The sequence below is a fragment of the Hoplias malabaricus genome, chromosome 3 (assembly GCF_029633855.1).
Source record: "Hoplias malabaricus isolate fHopMal1 chromosome 3, fHopMal1.hap1, whole genome shotgun sequence".
NCBI classification, from domain to species: Eukaryota; Metazoa; Chordata; class Actinopteri; order Characiformes; family Erythrinidae; genus Hoplias; species Hoplias malabaricus.
Genome location: NC_089802.1, coordinates 14420116 through 14439458, shown reverse-complemented (window position 1 = coordinate 14439458; position 19343 = coordinate 14420116). Strand labels below are relative to the sequence as shown.

At 43.3% G+C, this 19343-nt stretch overlaps 1 protein-coding gene across 25 annotated transcripts in view; it reads left to right on the top strand.

The window, feature by feature from the left end:
- Positions 1–19343, top strand: part of tcf7l2 (transcription factor 7 like 2) — a 93602-nt gene that overhangs the window by 1927 nt on the left and 72332 nt on the right. The gene's annotated exons all lie outside the window — the stretch shown is intronic.

Below are 19343 nucleotides of genomic sequence, written 5' to 3'. Positions count from 1 at the left end.
CTGTTAAACAATTTGAAATTCTGTTACGTAATTTGAAATTATATGAATAATCTTTTTGACATATCATTTTAAAATTGTTCCTTTTTATATTAATATTAAACACATTAAATATTTGATTCCAAAATAAGCGACAGACCGTTTTGGGTATTATACTGATGTGAGATGGGAGTGGACAGGAAATGTCATTGCGGTATTATGAGTAATAGCACCTTTATTATACAAAGAAAATGTTATGCATTATACATCAGTTCATATTCTTTTCTCAAAGGTATCAAATCTAAAAGTGTTACAAATAAATGTACAGTATTTTGGAATGAATTTGTTTGTATATTTAAACATTTACATCAATAATTAAGAGCGTGTTAGCGAGGTGGTGCTGTGTGTAAGGAGCTCTATGGCAGGTAGGGACCAGTCAGCATGGACACATTGAGCTGTTTAATGGTAATTAGGAGTCTTCAGCTCAATGAATCTAAGACTGGCAGAGCGTATGCATAACATTACACTCTCTAAACCAAACCAAGTGAAATATTTAGTAGCAATTTTAAGAAAACATTTACACGTTTTAAGTAAGTAAATATTTGCATAAAATATGCACATCACATAAAATATTTACGTTTGTATTGACAGCAATTTGCAAAACATGATTTGAGCTTTTACGATGAACCACGTGCATGTGTGTAAAATATAGCATGTATGTGAAAATGCACCTGTTTATTTTATTTTTAATGCATTTCATTTTCTAAAAAGAATTAGCATTGTTTATATAATTATGCATGTCTACAAATTTTCCCAGTACCCTCCCTTGTCCCAAAGGACATTAAGGGTGCTTTAACAGGATAATTTTCCTAATACACAGTTGCAGTATTTATATGAATCATTTTAATGGCAAAGCACGCAGTAAAACCTGTTCGTCTCATGTTACAAGCTTTAAACAAAACCAAATGAATTTGGCACACTGCTTCAACAGGAGTCATAATTTGATGCTGTTATTTTAGTGTTGAATTTAAACAAAAAAATACATTTACACAATTTAATTCAAGAAAATTTTAAGATGCTCAAAAAATTGTGTGGCTAATTAAATGTTTCTTAAAATGCCTGTATGGAATTTAAAGGACAGTCTGTTATGTGTATCAGTGAGACTTTGTCTTATTGAGTCACTGCCGTCTGTAATTGCAGGACCATTGCCAGCATGCTTCTCCAAAAGAAACTTCTTTGTTGAATTTGTCACTGTCCTCTGTCCACCGCTCTTAGCTTTCGCTCACCTACGGAACTCTTCTGCTGTGTAATATGTCAGTTATAATACCATACAGACCATGTGCCTTTTTTATTTCCAGTCACTGGTGTTTTCTGAGGTTGTAGTTAGTTCTAGGGCAGAAAAAGACAGATGTGGTTAAAAATCATGATCTTAGTTTGCTGCTAAGCATAAGCTTTTCTAGCTCTGGGTAGAGGACCAGAGCTCTGTTGAATTTTGAGGTATACATTTTGAGTCCAAATACATAGTGCTGCAATGTTAATGTATAGTGTCTCAGACCATGTGGAGTCAGATATTTTCTGCTTGCATATCCTTTATTTTGATACACATCTTGGTAAATTGTTTTATTGCTTGTGATGTAATTCTTAATTGTTAATGTGGTGTAATCACTGTACTCAGGCCTAACATTTATAGTACTGCATGAGCTTTTCTCTCTCTCTCTCTCTCTCTCTCTCTCTCTCTCTCTCTCTCTTTCTCTCTCTCTCTCTCTCTCTCTCTCTCTCTCTCTCTCTCTTTCTCTCTCTCTCTCTCTCTCTCTCTCTCTCTCTCTCTCTCTCTCTCTCTCTCTTCACTACCTGTGTGTTGCCTGGGCGTCCAGGGCGTCCTACCCACATGGCTTTGAAGTTGAAAGCCGTTGTATTCATAAACGCATTACTTAAGTCTAGTATAAATAATTCACCTGAGCATCGATTAGCTGTCTTTCTTTTTAACAAACATGCAGGGCTGAACCCTGGGTGGCTGGTGCTGATGCAGTTAAACTTTTATTACCAAACGTTTTTTCCTAGCCGGTGCTCGTCTGCCGTGTGTGTATTTGCAGTGCCTTTGTTTCACACACACACACGCTTTCTATTTTTTTTTTTTTTTTTGCTAAATTACAATCCACAGGAATAGGCAGTGTTTTGTTCACAGTCGTACGTATAGGGCTTTTTTTCTGCTCTTGTGCTTTAAATTAAGGTGGATTCACAGATGGCGTGGCTGATGTAAGGTGCTGGTGGGAGCGATTCACGTGGCGTGGAGGTTGACATCTGGAAAGTGACAAAAATCTTTTTGAATTTTCATAAGCCCTTGTGTCAGCTGATTTCTCCCTGAAACCCACTCGTGCAATAGTGATGAAATGCCTGCTCCTGGGCTGGAGGCTCGAGTGTGTGCCAGTGGGAAAAAGGGGGAGGAGGACTGGAATTAGTCTGACCTCTGAGGGCCGTAATAACGGGAAGTTTGTTTTTCCAACTAGCTCAGCCTTAAAAGGTTTATGACGATTTGGTGGCGTTTAGCAATTTGACATGAAGCTGCGCAGCCAGAGCCGGTCGCCCCTTCTTTTCTGTTGTGCGATCCGCCCCTCCTCGATCCCCACACAATAGCCCCTCAGCCCTTGCGGCTGGAGCGGGTCGGAGGCAGGAGGCGTGAGCGCACGGCTGCGGCCGGCGTGCGTGCGTATTGCGGTTGAAAAGGCGGCTGGTTAAACGAGCTGCTGTAGGCGAACATCACACCTCAACAGGTCTGAGGCAGAGGCAGAGGCAGTGGCTGGCAGTGCGCAGGCAGGGGGCTTTATGCCTGTAAATCCTCTGGGTTTATTTACTGCCTCTCTGACTTATGAATGTTAAGATATTTGACGCCACCCCTGGCCCCATAATTCCTCAGGCCTGCAGAGTTTTGGCAGGGGTTTCGAGTTTCGACGTATAATTATGCATAGTTTAAAAAAGAACTGAAAAAAAAGAAGAAGAGGAAAAAACCTGCAACAACCAGTGTCCTCTGCTCTGTTTTAGAGGAAAGAAAAAGATGTTCCCTGAAATCTGTGGCAATTCCACAGCAAGCCTGGGATGCTGGATTGTGTTGTTGCACAATAGCTTTTTTTTCTCCCTCCTCCTTTCTTTCTTTGTTTCATTCTTTATATACTGTTCAGCCCCGTGGCATTTTGAGAAAAATTAAAAACAATTTGCGATTTGTAACTGTTGTTTCATTGTTAACTGTAAGCTGTTTTAAATGAATTTATTCATTATTGTAAAACATGCATGCACGTCATCTTTTGTGTGAATTCGGATGAACAGATTTTAATAGACCACGGCTGTATCTTTCTTGCCATTTTTTACTAATACCTAGACAACAATGGCATATCATATGGATTATGTGTGTTCTGCTGCTGCACTGAATAGCTTGTCGTGCGAGGTGCAAAAGATAGTTTAATGCGGATTTAGGGGGATAGACTCATACCTTATCAAATTGGCTTTACATGTTAATGGCTCCTAATTGCTATCCGCAGGGGGTTCACTGAGCTACGCGGCCATGTTTTGTGCCGCTCTCCACTAAATACACTCCCGGTTTGTTTAGAAGGTTGCCATCCTTTTGTTTTGCAAATCACTTTTGTTTACCAAGAATGGCGGAAGCAAGTCTCCCTCTTCTTCTCTCCCCCTCTTCCTTTTTTTCTCTTTCTCCTCCTCCTGGTCTCTCTCATCCCATGCAAGAGAGAAACGGTCTCTATTTTGCTTGGGCTTGATAAACAGCCATAAAAAGTGCAATCTGTTTTGGATTTGAGGGAGTTAAGTTGGGGAGCAAAGTTTGGCACCATTAAACTAAAATTGGGGCCTGCGAGACATTAGCGGCACACAGCACATTCTCAGGGCTTAATTAGTCCGAACTGTAATTGTTCATGGTCTGCCAATAGGAGTAATGCTCAGGAAAAGTGGAGTTGCACTAAATCGGCCCACGGTTTTTAAAACAATAAATCACTCGCATATTTGTGCCGTGATTCAGATGGAGTCTCGACCTCTCCCATCTCGACATGTGGTAAATTGTAAAGTCAATGAATCGCAGATGTAGGAGAGAGAGCCTTAGTGAGAGAAAGAGTACAGTAAGGTTTTGTTAGCGCCTGGTGAATGAATGGAAAAGATTTGCGCTGTAAATATTTACTGCATTTCTTTGTATGCTGTGTTCAATTATCTGTTGAAAACGATGATGATGATGATGAAGAACATCATGACGGGCTGCATCATCTATAAGCATTTTAGACATTTTCTTCTTTCATTTGTTCTAATGATTCATTTTAAATGTGGGCATCGCAATTATGCGTTCATCTAAACACTATATAATGTTTTAAACATGAAGAAAATTACTTCACAGCCTTGAGTTATTCATCATTTAAATATTGTTTTTTTCCCCCCAAACAGAAATATTTAATTTCTTCCAAAACCTTTCACAGTTTTTAAAGACATCAGGGCCATAAATTATCTCCTCCTTTCTGCTTCCAAAGTGTTTGTTTGTAAAGCCGTGGACGTGGTGCTGTCCCCTGGCTGATAAATGGAAGCTGGAGCAGTTGTAAATTGTAAGTCTCCTGGAGCAGTGTTGGCTCAGCAGCTGTGTGCTGGTCACCCACCCCTCCTCCTCTCTGCTATCATTTCCATAAAGTTCAGCACAAAGATTGCACTGTACATCTGGAATGCAACTTTTGTCATCTGTTAAATATAGTGCTGCTGGCCCACACTGCGAGAGGCTCCTAAAAACATGGAAATCGTATTACTCTCCATGTCCCGCATGTGCACATGCACAGATCGGTTCACACACAGTGTTCATGTGCTAATATGATTTTTGCGAATGTGAATGTTACATATTATCGGTTTGGAAAAATTGTCAATTGTGTATTTATTGGATTAAAAAAAAACAAATAACTCCAACACTGCAGAGTGTCTTGTCTGTAGACAGACACTCTGCAGATGTTAAATGGTGTACTGCAGGTTTATATGTGTTATGTAAAGTCACTTTAGGATTATTTCACAATTTAATGTGATATTTCTTTAGAAGGACTGTGTGTATTTGTGTTTAAATGTCAGAGGAAATGGTGCTAATAAAAAAATCACTGATTTGCGGCGCAAAGGATAAATATTTAATAATAATGATTACAATGCTAAAACTAATATATAATTATTGAACACATTTCATACGTAATTAGGCATGATTTAGAATTATAATATTTTATATATATATAGGTCCCTAAATTTGCAATTTATTTTTTGTATACGTGATTATTCTATGAAATGTCATAATTAAATGGCAAGTGGATGGTTGACCATACAATGCCAGCCAACAGTTCATAGTTATTACTGTTTTATTTATTAAAATGAGACTCTGTTGGTGTATGATGGAGGTGCGTTTTGGTTATAGTGTACGCATGGGGTTTGCGTGCGGCTCAGGATGGTCCGGAGGGGGGCAGGGAGGTTAAGAAAAGCGGGAAAGGCAGGGGCCGCTGTGCCCGCTGTGGTGGGGTAGGGGGGCACAGGGTGGATGGTAGGGAGGGAGATACACAAAGGCCGTCTGAATAGGGTGCATAATTGCTCCTAATGCTGGGGCAATGAGAGCAGCCACAGTTCCTGGTTAGATGTCCAAACAATAGAGCCCCAAGGCCTTGCATTTATCTTCTTGAAAAAAAGAGAGGAAAAAAACACAGCAGGGCCAAGAAAAGACAAGGGGGGGAGGCGACAAGTTTATAGCTTTGCTTGATGGACAAGCCATGTGTGTGGCTTTTCTCCCTTTTTAATGAATCAAGCCTGTTCCTTAAGTTATTAGCTCCTCCTGATTCGTGCCTCGTCATCAGAACATCCTGGAGAGTGGCGCGTCTGACGCTGGAATTTGGCTGCACTGGGCTTTTGTTTGAATTGGAACGTGCTCGGGTTGGGCCAAAGTGCACACACTGACATGCTTTCTGTTGGGAAAGGAGTTGCCCCTCTAACCTCTTTTTTATGACGAATGATAGGAGTGACTAAATATGTACTTTGGGTATGTGCGTACACTGTCTTGATTATTTCCCTCTGCTTTTATTATGAAACAGACAGAGATAATGACAATTAATGTCAGTGTACAGAGTGCAATTTTGGGACAGAAGTTCAGCTGAGTCTTTCCGTCGTTGTGAACCCAACTACAATATTTGAATCTCATAAATAGCATCATAAATGACAAGTCGCTGTCGTGTAGCATTAAAAAAGAAAACAAAGAATGAACGTTGTTGTTTTCACTGCAATTTTCTCCATCGTCTACCAACAACAAATAAAAACCGATCAGTCTATTTTTAACATGAAAGAAGGAAGAAGTTGCATATATTAGACTCTTGTCATTACATTATTAAGGCCCATATCAAAAAGATGAGGTCTGACCAAACTCTTCTTTTTGTGTTGATTATGTAGGCCTGTTTATTATTCCAAACTATTCTGTGAAATGTTTCTCTTTGATAAGGGAGTGAGCTAATTTGGCATCACACAGATGAGTCTGTGTTCAGACACTGATTGCAAATTGAGATTCTAAAATGTTCTATTGTGGAAGGTGAAATCCTGTTTACAACGATAATCTTCACTAATTCCTGTAGATACTTTGGGAGCGGTTTATATTGGTAAAACATCTAATTGAGAAAGTAATAGGTGATAAAACTCAGCCCATGTATTTTTAATCTTCTAATTAAACTTTTAATTGCTGGTGGATAAGCTGAGCGCAAAGCCTTAAGAATGTGTACATGTGTGCATAGGCAAGTGGGTTGAATATATGCACTCACACACGAATGCGGGTTTGCCTGTTTGTGAGCTGATTCCCTAGTCTGGCGACTGCATTCCTGACTGAGCTAAAGGTGAAGGAAATCGTCCTCTAGGGAATCAAGGAAACGAGCAGTTTATTTAACTTAATTATTTTATGGCTTTTTAGGGAAAAATGCACTGCCTGTATATGTGTGTTTTTATTTAAAAAAAAAAATAAAAAAACATCTAATACGATATAGATTTTCACACAGTTGAACCTGCTGTTTTTCCTGCTGTCACAGAACCTATTTATAAACACAGATATTCTGCCCTGAATCCTGAGCATGAAATGGTGGCTAAACCTGGAATCTTGTAGATAGTGTCAGTGCATTCAGTAATTCCATCCCATTCCATCTCAGCCAGACTGGCAGGCAGACAATATAGATAACAATATGTGTGATTAGAACATCTGTGGTCACATGACTTGGCCCTCTTTACTGCTTTTGTTAGCGCTAGGTTTAAATTTCTAAACCAGAGGCTCAGATCAATAGCTAGGGGACATCCGTTGGGTGTTAATGGTGTTTCGTAAGCACATGCTGTAGGTAGAAAAACGCAACGTGTGTTTGTCTGCATTCTCTGCTATGGATAAGTCTGGATCAACTGTCGCTCACTACATCTCATTAGAGAGCGGTGTGAAAAGCCAGCATAGTCGATTCCAAAACGCAGGAAATTGACTTCCCATGCTGAGTGAATTGTCAATTACATACCAAGAGGGGGGTAAATTGAATGGAAGTGTATCTGTTGCTGACTAGCCCAGGGGTACGGGGAATGTGGCTGACATTAGGTAGTGGCCAGTGATGTGGAGCCAGATTGTAATGATGTGCTCTCATCTCAAGGGTGCGAGGCTCAGCACAATGACACAGGAGGTGTGTAATCCGTTGGCTCTTCGCTTTTAATGGAGATGATGAGCGCCTGTCACTGATAGTAAATAGTAATCTGTCTGTGCTGGCTATCTGACAGAGGCAAAAGAGGGAGCGATGAGTTGGGAGTGATTTATAAGGAAAGAGGGCCTAATCCTGACCTGAGGCTGTTGCTTTTGGATGGCAGACAGTTTTAGCCAAGCCGTGCGTCGGTCACGTGGCCACGGCAGCGTTCCGTCTGTCAGGGTGCCCTTTAGAACATAGTTTCTCTTTATCTAAAGCTTTACTGCTCCTCTATCTTTATTAGCCATCCACACTTTGCATTTTTGAAATATCAATGAAGATAAATTGCCTGCTTGGTCGTAACAGGTGGCGTCAAATATCAGGATTCCAGGTTAGGGTCGGTGTGTTCCTGGTTCTGACTAAGTTTAGTTTAGAAAGGCTGGATGGGACTCTGGTGTGGTTAAGATATAAGGAAGTAGTCTTGGACTCAATAAGCCTGTGTGTTGTGACCTTAGCTCGTTCCTGGCTCTGTGCGTTCCCCGCCTCTGTCGCGAGCTCAGCCGGGTCAGTACGGCCGAGAGCAGATGTTTGGTAGTGATCACGCTGAGGAATTCAGAGCTGTTTAAACAGTGGGCTCTCTCAGCACAGGCCTGAAGGACTGTAGGGAAGGAAGTCCTCAGTGTTTACATAGCCCAATTGTCCTGTGGGCCCTGCAGTGTCTAATGCACTACTGTTCAAACACTCTAGAGTGTAGAGATGACCCCTACTGCAGCCTTAGCCACAAGCCCCAAAATGGCCTCGTTTTTTTTTTTTTAACGTATGTATGTGTGTGCGTTTCTGGCTCAAAGTTGTGGAGTCAGGATCCATAGTTGCAGGCCCCATTTACTCTTCGGGATGTTGTTTGCTAGAGCCTAGTGGTTTGGGAGATTGATATTGAAGTGTGGCTATGCTCAATTCATCTCAGTAAGCAGGGCAGTGAAGAGAGTGCAGAAAGAAAGAGAGCAAGATAGAGATAGAAATCCCCTTTGCTTCACCAAGACCATGCCTGCAAGGGAGCTAGACATTGACATACGGTGGAATCAGCTAATTGTTGTTTGAATTACCTGTTGTGATCCAATGACAAATCTCCCCCGCTCCTGCCACTGGAGCGGAAAATGTAGCCCTGGATTGGCATGATGTTAGCAAGTGTGTAAACCGCGCTTCAACAAGATGGATAAACGCAATTATTGGGCAGACCTGGAAAGGGAAAATCCATTTAAAGCCTGTAACGCTAAGCAGGGGCCGTGGTTAATTCATTTGGCCAATTTGCTGGTGATGTACGAGTGTCGGGGCACATTAGTCAGGGGGAGCACGTGTGTGCATGGCCGTGGACGCATGTGTGTGTTTGTGTGTTTTTGTATCTAGCAGGGGGTAAGTGCGGTTGTGTTGTCTGAGATAGCACTAGTCTCCTTTGGACCTACCCCCTCCCTTATTTTGCCATCACCCCTCCTCCTGCCATTTCAGTGGGATAATATAAATGGCCCCAGCTTCTGTATGACAAAAAGATACACTGAGTGCAGGAACGCACCATGGCCGTGCAAATGAGCCAGGGAGGACAGTGTGGCCCACTGAGCAACCTCAGCAGCTGCTGTAGTATATGCAGCCACAGAGTCTTCAATCAGCAATGGCCTGCTGCCTAAACCATTCTTTATGCGCTCACACTGTATACAACCAACTTTGAGGATATGAGTAAGTTATTTTATTTGAAGGAGGGGCTGAGGTAACAGAAGAATATGAATTGAGCTCTACTTACTAAATTTCCACAGAGCTGAAGGTCCAGAGAGGTCAAATGAGCGAGACAAATGAATGCATACTTTTCAGTGTGTTCATTTTTAAATGAACAGTTTCCACTGACAATTTTCCTTTTCTTTGTACAGCTACAGTTTTGAAGATGCCATTACATTGTTGGACATGGTACGAGCCTGTTGTTTTCGATTTGCAAAGCAGCTTTTGAAAATGAAAGGAGATTGCACCACATTTAGACAGATTGCGAGGAGAGTTTTTATCCCTCACTGATTTTAATAAGTGTTCTCCCTGTGTCAGCGTGGGTTTCCTCCGGGTGCTTCGGTTTCCTCCCACAGTCCAAAAACACACGTTGGTAGATGGATTGGCGACTCAAAAGTGTCCGTAGGTGTGAGTGTGTAAGTGTGTCTGTGTGGCCCTGTGAAGGGCTGGCGCCCCCTCCAGGATGTATTCCCGCCTTGAGCCCAATGATTCCAGGTAGGCTCTGGACCCACCGTGACCCTGAACTGGATAAGCGGTTACAGATAATGAATGAATGAATGAATGATTTTGATAATTTGTGATAGTTTAATAAATTTCATTTGTGTCCGGATATGGACAGGGCTCAACCTACTGTGTTACACCGGCCCAGGATGTGGTCATGGTCTGCTTACAGAAGACCAAAGACACTTCTATGCTCCCAATGGTCTCTTTTCCTTTGCAAAGACAAACTGTTCTGAGCACAGAGGGTAACCTTTCCGGTGGCTTTTCCACATGGAAATGGCTTGGCACGGAACGCATACAAAGAAATCTAGACTCTACACAGATAGCTAACCGTACCGATGAACGCAGATATACTATACTATACACACCTTTTAAATGAAGTAGCTATTCTTTTAGTAGCTATAACATACCATGGCCACACAAGTTCTCCTGTTGGCCATGTATTCTGCAAGTGTTTGGTAGTAAGCCCCTACTTGTTGCTGCCTTCATTCGATATTCAAGGAGTGTAACGTTACAATACCGTTTTACACAAAAAAAAGAAGTAAGAAAAACAATCGAAAAAACTTCATTTATTTAGCATGCTATTAATTATTAAGCCATTCTTTGAACTTCCTGCTTCTGATTTAGCAGTGGAAAAAGAAACCGTAACCGGGCTACTGGCACAGAACAGCCTTAACGACCATTTGGCCCTGGACTGGAAAAGTGGCCAATAATTGACTTAGTGCTTCTAAAAGTCCATTCGCTAAATGTATTTTCAAAAACTGACAGATTAATTAGGCTGAGAGTAATAGATGTAATTTATTCCACAGTGCTATTTCGAGCTGTTCTTTTGTTTGTGTGGACTGCGAAGTCGTACTCTTGTATGTCCATGTTGCACACCATGTCTTTATCTGTAGAGGTGTTATGGGAGAATTCACTATTTTCTGAACATGTTATGCCTCGTGGGTGAAAAACCACTTGACAGTTACACAATACGAGCAGTATGCAAAAGAAGTGGTCACAGCTTGGGGAGAGTGAGGAGGAAAGAGGCGTCGGTTTACAACTTGTGGCTGCAGATTGAACCACGGATTTTTCAAATAGCAGCGTCGTGGCACTGGTGGGTGGGCGGTGGGGGAAGTTGGGTTTCAATATCCCCATAACACCATGACAAAGCAGCAGGGCCAGAGAAGTGGCTGAGATGTGTCCTACAGCCTGTGTGCATGGATGGAGGTGAAGAAAGGCTTGTCTCTGGTCACCTGACCATGTGCCTGTTGTGTACTGAGGTCAGGAAACGAGAGCTGGCTCAGGCAAATGGCCAAGCAGCTCCTCGCAGCTGCTGTGTGGCCCATGGCCTCAAACACTCGCCTCTGGGTCCAGAGTCTAAGAGGACAGGGAGATCAACACTCTTTGCACTTGAGGGGAACCACTCATATTGCACTTTGTGGCTGGATTAATGCTTCTGGTGTGTGCATAGACTTGAGGTGGATGACTGCTGGGGGTATGCTTTTAGGTGTTTCTGGACAAAAATTTGAGACTCTCCCAGAGGCTTCCCTACAGACAGAAGCAGAGCTCCCCAAAGATCTTGGACCTCAGACTATTTTCAGAAACCTCCCATTTCAGTAGTCGGATGGGTATGTGGGCAATTTCCGGCTTCCTCTCTGGTCTGTGTTTTCCACAGGAAGTTGTTTTTAATCCCAAGCGCATATACTGACACTCCGTCTTTTACCAGGCCTCTCAAGCCGTTTTTAAGATTCCCTATTTGAGCCTCTGTCCCTTCTGGTTCTGGATGCCTTGCAGTTGGAGTGACATGTCTTCTTTCCATCTCCATCTCTAATACACCGCAAGAACAACTGCAAGTCATAGCCTTTAAGGCAATGAAATTCCTCACCCAACACACAGACAGAAAAAAAAACACAGCTCAGTCTTCTATATGCTCCTCAGATCATTTTACAGTGATAGACGTGCCTCCTGACACAAGTGTTCCCATTTTCAGAGGAGGCTGGCTGCTGTTATTAGGACTAAAGGAGGGGGCAAATATTTTAACCAGCAATTGTTTAAAGATTCAAACGTGAGACAACCTTAAAATAATTTGGCTTGTGCGGGAGAAAGGCCAAGGCTGTTTTCCCCTCGTCCCTTAGGTCTCTGTCCGCTACAGCCCAATAATCTTGACTTTTAAGTATGGATAAACAACCACAGGATGCATCCCATGTCTTGTTGTTTCTTGTGAAAGAGAAAATGTTTGTGTAATATGGCATTGTAACTTGTCCACCAATGGTTAGAGCAGATTTATTGCCCTGGTGCAGGACCGAGGAGCTGCGCCCCTCAATGGCACGAGGAGCTTCCTCTCAGTATGGAACTTGATATCCAGGGGCCTGGCCAGAACATGCACCAATTGGAGATCCATTAACACCAAGCAACACAACAGGTGACCAATCAGACCAAGCTGTATGCCAGAAAAGACAGGCTCCAAATATTTTTATTGGTTTTATTATGGGTAATGGCATCGGGCTTAGCATTGCTGTGTTACTGTGCTGGATAAATGGTGGAGTCGCTGTTCTTGTCGCCAGAGGAGACATTGTTTCAATGCTGGCATCGAAGTTCCTTTCCCAGACGATGTCACTGGCTGTAATTTATGTTGAGGGCTTGATGGGGAGGTTGCATAGTTTAACGCTCGGGGAGCTGTGGTCTGAGACGCTGGAAGAAACGACCACTAATTGTTGACAGAAGCCAGTGGCAGGGAGAGAGGAGGAGGAGGATGAATGGAGCTCTGGCAGCAAGGCTATGGACTGGAGCTTGCTGCTGGGTTTTCAGGAAAGAATGGATTCCTGGGATGCTCCCCAAAGACAAACCGCGGTGCCGAGTAAAGCCCGTAAACCAAACTTATTCCCTCTTTTAAGAAAAGAACACTTTCGTCACTTCTCAATTGCGCTTGTTATGTGGTTTACCACACTGAGCTGTTTCGAAAGGCCCAGTCCGACACAGGCCGGTGTCGCCCCCCCCCCCCCCAGGATAATAAGGGTCTACATTTGTTTTCACTGATTATAATATTATTCATTTAAAACAAAGACGGTCCTGGTCTCCTGTTCCTTCACGCCTTCTTGATCTCTGTCACAGATGCTGGGCAAGGGGCCGCATCTGCTTTCGCTAGTCAGCCAAGCAAATCTTGTTCTGTGGAGTTGTTGTTTGCTGTAATTTAGCAAATAACATCAGTAATGATTCAATTGGGTGTACTGTCATTGAGAGACGGGCCTGTTTGCCATCTGTCTAGGGGGGGATTACTGTTTCTGCGTAATTAAAAGTGTGACCCTGGGAGGAGAGAGGACACAGCCTGAGTGGTGTGCTCGCTTTGGACCTGGGGGGGTGGGGGGGTGGGGGCTGGGAGTGTGGGGTTAAAGGAAGTGCTTCAGTGCAGAGCTAAAGATAGCACGTCTAACAGAGTGCAGCTGAAGTGTCGGTCTCCTTTACATGAATCTGAGTGTGCATGCGTATGTTAAAACTCACCCCCCCCTCCCTAGCCTATTTGACGTGAATTTAGTTGGGCAGTGCAGACACCCAAAGTCCGAGTGATCCCTGTGTGCAGCCAGTGTGTCCTGGAGGGTGCAGAGAGGCATGGGGGATGAGGGCTCCTGCTTTCTCTCTGATTTCACGTGTGCTCTTGTTTTGACTCCTGAGCCTCGGCTTCTCTTGGACAATTTCCAGAGACGACAAGTCTGCTTTTTTTCAGGGCTCTTTGAGAAGCAGAATGAAGGGCCCTGGTCGGGGCCTGGAATTGGATTTTCAATTTGATCTTGTTGCGCGTAGTAAACAGAACATTAAAGACAAGAGCATGGAGCCTAATGAGTGCGCCTGTCTTTTTGCATGTTCTGTGTTTGGGCTGTACGCCCCTCTTTTACTCCATGGACATTATAGGCCTACATGGCCCAGTCTCTATCGTTGGGCCCAGTCTCTATCGCTCTATGTCTTGACTTTCACTCTCTGCCTCTTCTTGCCCCTCTCTCTTTCTCTCTCTCTCACACAAACAGGATGTGGGGCTGAAAAAGACATTAGAAACGTAACCAGTAAGGGCTGGATGGCGTTAACCGACACTTCCGCCCAGAGGAAAAGTGGAGTTAAAAAAAAGAAAGAACGCAAACAAATATAACTGTTTTAATTAGCATGGCTGACTGTGGCGTGGCCTCTGTGTGGTTGCCCGGGCATGACGGAGGTGGCACTATCCGTGGGCACCAGGCCAAGCTTCTGTGAAATTATAGGCTGCCCAGGCAAGAAATAAACCCCAAGGTTCCCACTTCCGCCTCTGTTCCCTCCTCCTCTCTGATGGAGGACTTCGCTTCATATCTCGGTTGTAGTTTTTACCAAGCATCGATGTATGGGCCAATGATCTAGAGCCAGCTTTTCTCCTTCATTCCCTTATAGCCTTTCCCATACCTGCCTTACACTCGCCCCTTTAAGACCCTGTGTTGCTGCACTGCTCTCTCTCTCTCTCTCTCACCCACACCGTGCTCCCTGATTACCTCTCCAAACTGGCAATAAGTTGATTGCTTTACAGAGATGATGTAAGCCCCCTGCCCTAGGGTACATCAGGTTGGATTTCTTCTGCTTTATCTTGTAAAGCCTAAATTAACAGCTGGTTTGGTTTGAGTTCTTCTGGATCTGACTAAAGGATTAGGCTTCGTTCTCATGTGAGTCAATCTGGTTTGATTTATTGCAGGTCTATCAAAAAAGATCAATGGAGGCCCTTTTGAAAGTAAATCCTTAATCGGTCTTTGCACTTACATGTCATCATTGTGATTTTTTTTTCCTCCCGCTCTCACTCTGGTTCTCATTCTCTCCCTCCCCTTCTCCGTCAACCCCTCACTTTCTCCCCCCCCTCCCCTGTCTCATCTCAGCTACGCAGGGAGTTAGCGATCAGTGGTGTCAGTGGTATTTTGCTGTTGTACTGGATGGATTTTTCTATCTCATTAGCTATCCATCACTACAGCTCAAATTGAAGCCCAGATTTAGCAGCACAGTCCTGTCGGCAACCCAGTGCTTATTTTTATTTCAGGCCAAATCTATCTGTACGTGCTCTTGCTCCTCAAATTTGCCGCCCTTATTCTTGGCTAATGGTCAGTGGATGAAAGTTGAAAAAAGGATGCCTGGTTCTGTGCTTAGATCATCTTTGAATTGTAAATAGATTTTCTCATATACTCGGTTATAGCTTAACTTTTTTATTACCACTGACATTACTAAGCACCCTCCACTGGGGTAAGGGTCAAACTAAAGCACTGCAACACCGTAGGTGTTCTCATTTACTGTAACGTCAGCCAGAGTGCCCAGGATTATTGCCTTTGTGTCAGGCGAACAGTGTTGGTTTGTGATTCCACTTGAACTGACCCGGTGGAGTAATATGCAAACAAACTGAGCGGGACAGTGAGCCAGCAGCCCTGGATGGGTCTGGCAGGCAGGCTGAAATAGGATCCAGTCATGTTTTATATTCCTCCCCACTCGTTCCCACTCGTTTTCTCTCATTCTCGCTCTCCTCCGTCCCTCCAACAACAGGCCCATTATGCGTGCCCAGGTTTTCTCCTCCCTCACGAGGCCGTGACTCCTGAAGAATCTGGCTGTGCAGCACACACACCGGCACAGCCGGGCCGTCTGACCCACGGCCACACACACGCTGACCCACTAACGCTACTAATGGACGGTGTGCGGGTGCATGCATCAGGGGTTAGATATATTGAGGCAATTGGGGCAGTTGAGAAGTTGTGCTGCCTGTGAAAATGGACAAAATTGAACATTCATATTTAAACAGGCTTGGTTTATATTCCAGAATAGAAATGATATATGATTGCGGTTGTAACTGTAAAACATATTGTAAAGAAGTATAACGTCTCTTAGTAGTGAGACTATCATGTTACAGGTAATGGTTAGATTACAAAATAATCTATATGATAAAATGACATACTTTTTAATGTTGAATATGCTTAGAATAGAATAGATTACAATATAGTTTTATTGTCTTGTCAGAGCAGGACAATTTTCTTTGGATTCACTGTTGAAAAAATGAAATGCATAACACACACCCTCAACACACCACAAAATGTGCATAACTTACAAGATTTGCTAATTCATTTAATTGCATTAGGAACAAAGGACCCTTTATAGACCTGTTTATCAGATGTGTTATGTATACCACAGGAACATAAAGCATGTTTTATTATTAAGTACTACATCTCTATTTGTGCTTTTTAAAACTGACACTGTATTGTACAGAACCAGATCATGTGAGCTGTTTGATCCCTAATGTATTATCAACGGAAAAGTCCATTGTGGCATGAAAGAACACATAGATGTTAGCCATTCACACAGAAGAGGTGAAGTGTTTCCTGCTTCTTCATTTCTTTTCTTTCCATTTTCTCTGTACCTCTCCATTCTAAGGAGTCTTTCTCAGCATGGCTTTTTCCCTGCTCTTTTAAAGACTTTCACTTTCTCCACCCCTCACAGGCTTGAATACCGAAGCGTGTGATATTCCACGTGTGTCTATGTGTGTGCGAGAGAGAAAAGAAAGGCTGGGGCAGATCGATGTCAGGTTCAGGTGTGTGTCCTCCTCGCTGGCTGGCAGAGCAGGGCCGAGGGGCTGGGGTGGGGAGAGGCATCTGCAGGATACGTGGGAAGGAAGGGCTTGCTGTCAGCCAGCTGGACCACTTAATCCTATAGCCCTGGGGGAAAGTGTGTGTGTGTGTGTGTGTGTGTGTGTGTGTGTGTGTACACCTATGCTAAAGCTTATGTGTGTCTGTTTTAGTGAATGTGTGTATGTGTGTGTGTGTGTGTGTAGTAAAGGTTTGTCAGTCTGAACACACCTCTGCTCTCACATTTTGCACAGCTGAGTCCATTGTGTCCATGCGTGTGCTTGTATCTGCTCATTTGTGTGTGAATCTGTGTCTGACTGCGTCTATGCTGTGAGTGAAGGACTCTGTTTCATCTTCGATGTGTTTGCGGTGGTCCACACTTTAGCAGCACAGTATATATTTATGTGGCCATGAGTGCTCCTTGATGTGGGATGATCAGGGAGTGAGGAGAAGGTCTAGACGTTAACTGTGTCCAAGCCACATTGTGCCTTACTAAACAGTATTCCAAACAATGTACACCGCCATTAATATGTGTGTATAGTTTAGTAGTGTGTGGTTTTGAGTGCAGCCATTGCCTTCTGCCCTGTGCCCCAGTCACAGTGTTCTTCAAGTTGATGAATAACAATGCAGACACTGAGGCCTTATTTGTGGCTTCTCTTGAACATTTTTCATTCTTTTTTTAAGTTTAACTAAGCATCAAGCAGTGAGCTTTTTAACCATAACCTCCGCCATAAATATTATAGTGGTTGTGCTGGTCTCCCGATCTGGTTCACAATGTATCATATAGTGCCTATCCACTGCATGGTCCCTAGTCGGCTCCACTCCACTTGGCTCTACTCGCTTGGCACCTGGTTGGTTTTCCACTAGCAATGTAGCGGGTGATATCACAAAACCCAGTCTCTTACGGGAACTGTGGCTTTGGAAACCACAACAATGGCAGCGGTAAGGTTAAGCGTTGTTTACTCATCGTGTATTCACATGTATTTTATGCTATTGTTGTTTTTGGGAACTCCACGCCCCAGTTCAGACAGATCTAATTTTACGAGCTGCTGTGGTCGGATAAAACCAAGTGTGATCTCTATGGTACCTTGGTGATTTTACAAAGAGCTAGTTTGTGCTGGATGTCTGCATGTTATTGTGTGATAAATCTGTCTGGCCTGTCAGCGCTCTGTATGATTTACACATCACATTTCAGTCCATACTCACTTGGAACCACGAGTAGGTACATTTAAGTGCCCGGCCCAGGTCCCAGGTACCAAATTTGCCAAGAGCCTATGATTGCTGTAGCTAGTAGATCAACAACGGAGGCCAACATGGTCACCACAATGCTAGTGTTCTTATAAATGTAAGGTTTCTTTCTACAAACAAACTCAGGGTATGGCCTCATGTCATCAACAGGCCTTTGCTGATATCTTTTTGTTTTGGGCAAATATCTAATTATTGATACGTAATGCTGATATCACCTTGCATTTGTAGTGTTTTAACGTTAAAGTGGTCCACACCTTATTTCAGTGGCTGTGCGTTGCCTCAGCTCTCCTAGATGTGGGATAACAGCGGAAAGGGAGAGTATAAGTTTGGGGGGGGGGGGGGGGGGGGGGTTACACACATAAACATACAAATATGCACAGTCCTTGCTTCCACTATCAAGGGCATTAGCCTTGGGTTTGGGCCTCTGTGCATTGTTTTCAGCAGCCCACTGTAAAATATGCTGAAAGGAGTGATTGCATCACCCCTGGCCTTCATTAGGGTAAAGCACACTATTTAGCCACATTCCATGCAAGCTTGCTCTCTCTCTCTCTCCCTCTTTCTCTCTCTCTCTTTCCCTCTCTCTCTCTTTTTGGCGTAGACTTTTGCATATATCACGGGCTGGCAGGCTAAGAGCCTGGGACTTCCCCACGCCACACTCCAAGCCTTTGATCCTTTGCTTTGGAGGTAACATCAAAAGAAGAGGCATAGAAAGGCAGCTACTACTGTGAAGTTCAATGTTCAACTTGATGGCTTGGCTGAGGGCTTTTTTTTTTTTTTTCCCTCTCCTCGCTGCTGTACTGCTTCCCTCTGCTGACAAAAACACACAGTTTGTAGCCAAGGCTTTTTTTGGAACGTGTTAACCTTTATAGAACCCATCTGTAAAAAAAAAAATAAACAAATAAATAAATAAACAACCCCTTCAAACCCCACTATAAATCTACATCTCTACGATGCGCTGTGCCACACGTATGATGAATTTGGAATGGATGTGCTAAATGAGCTGGAGCTTTGTTAATAATGCGATGGATGACATGCAGCTGCTGTATTGCACTGCATTGCATCAATGCTGCGACTCTCTTTAAATGGAGGGTTTGAAAAAGGATAGCGAGCTGTGGAAAGTGGCTACATACATGTTCAGATGCATTCAGCTGCCTCCTCTTCCGATCTGACACAGAGCTGTCAGAATCCGTTATGGGAAAGGATTTCCAAATCCAGCTTGGTGTAGAGGAGTGACATTGCAAGGCTGGACAATATGTTGTGTGTCAAATATTATTGCGATGTTGAGCTTTGCAATAGTGGTATTGCAGAAGGCTTACCTAATGATAATGAGCCCTCTAAAGGTTACACTATTCCAAATTGAGCTGTCCCAAATAAGGGCTTCTGAGCTTCAGCACTAATATTCAGCAAATATTCGAATATAAAGGTAGGATGTAAATTGGATGTTTTAGCATTTTAGGAATTTTAGGATTCATTCGTAAAAGGACTTTGTTGTTGACGAGTCTGAATACAGGTGGAGTGGAGCTTTGCTTACATCCATAGCCTACATCTATCCAAAAACCTGAATACCATATATCTGTTC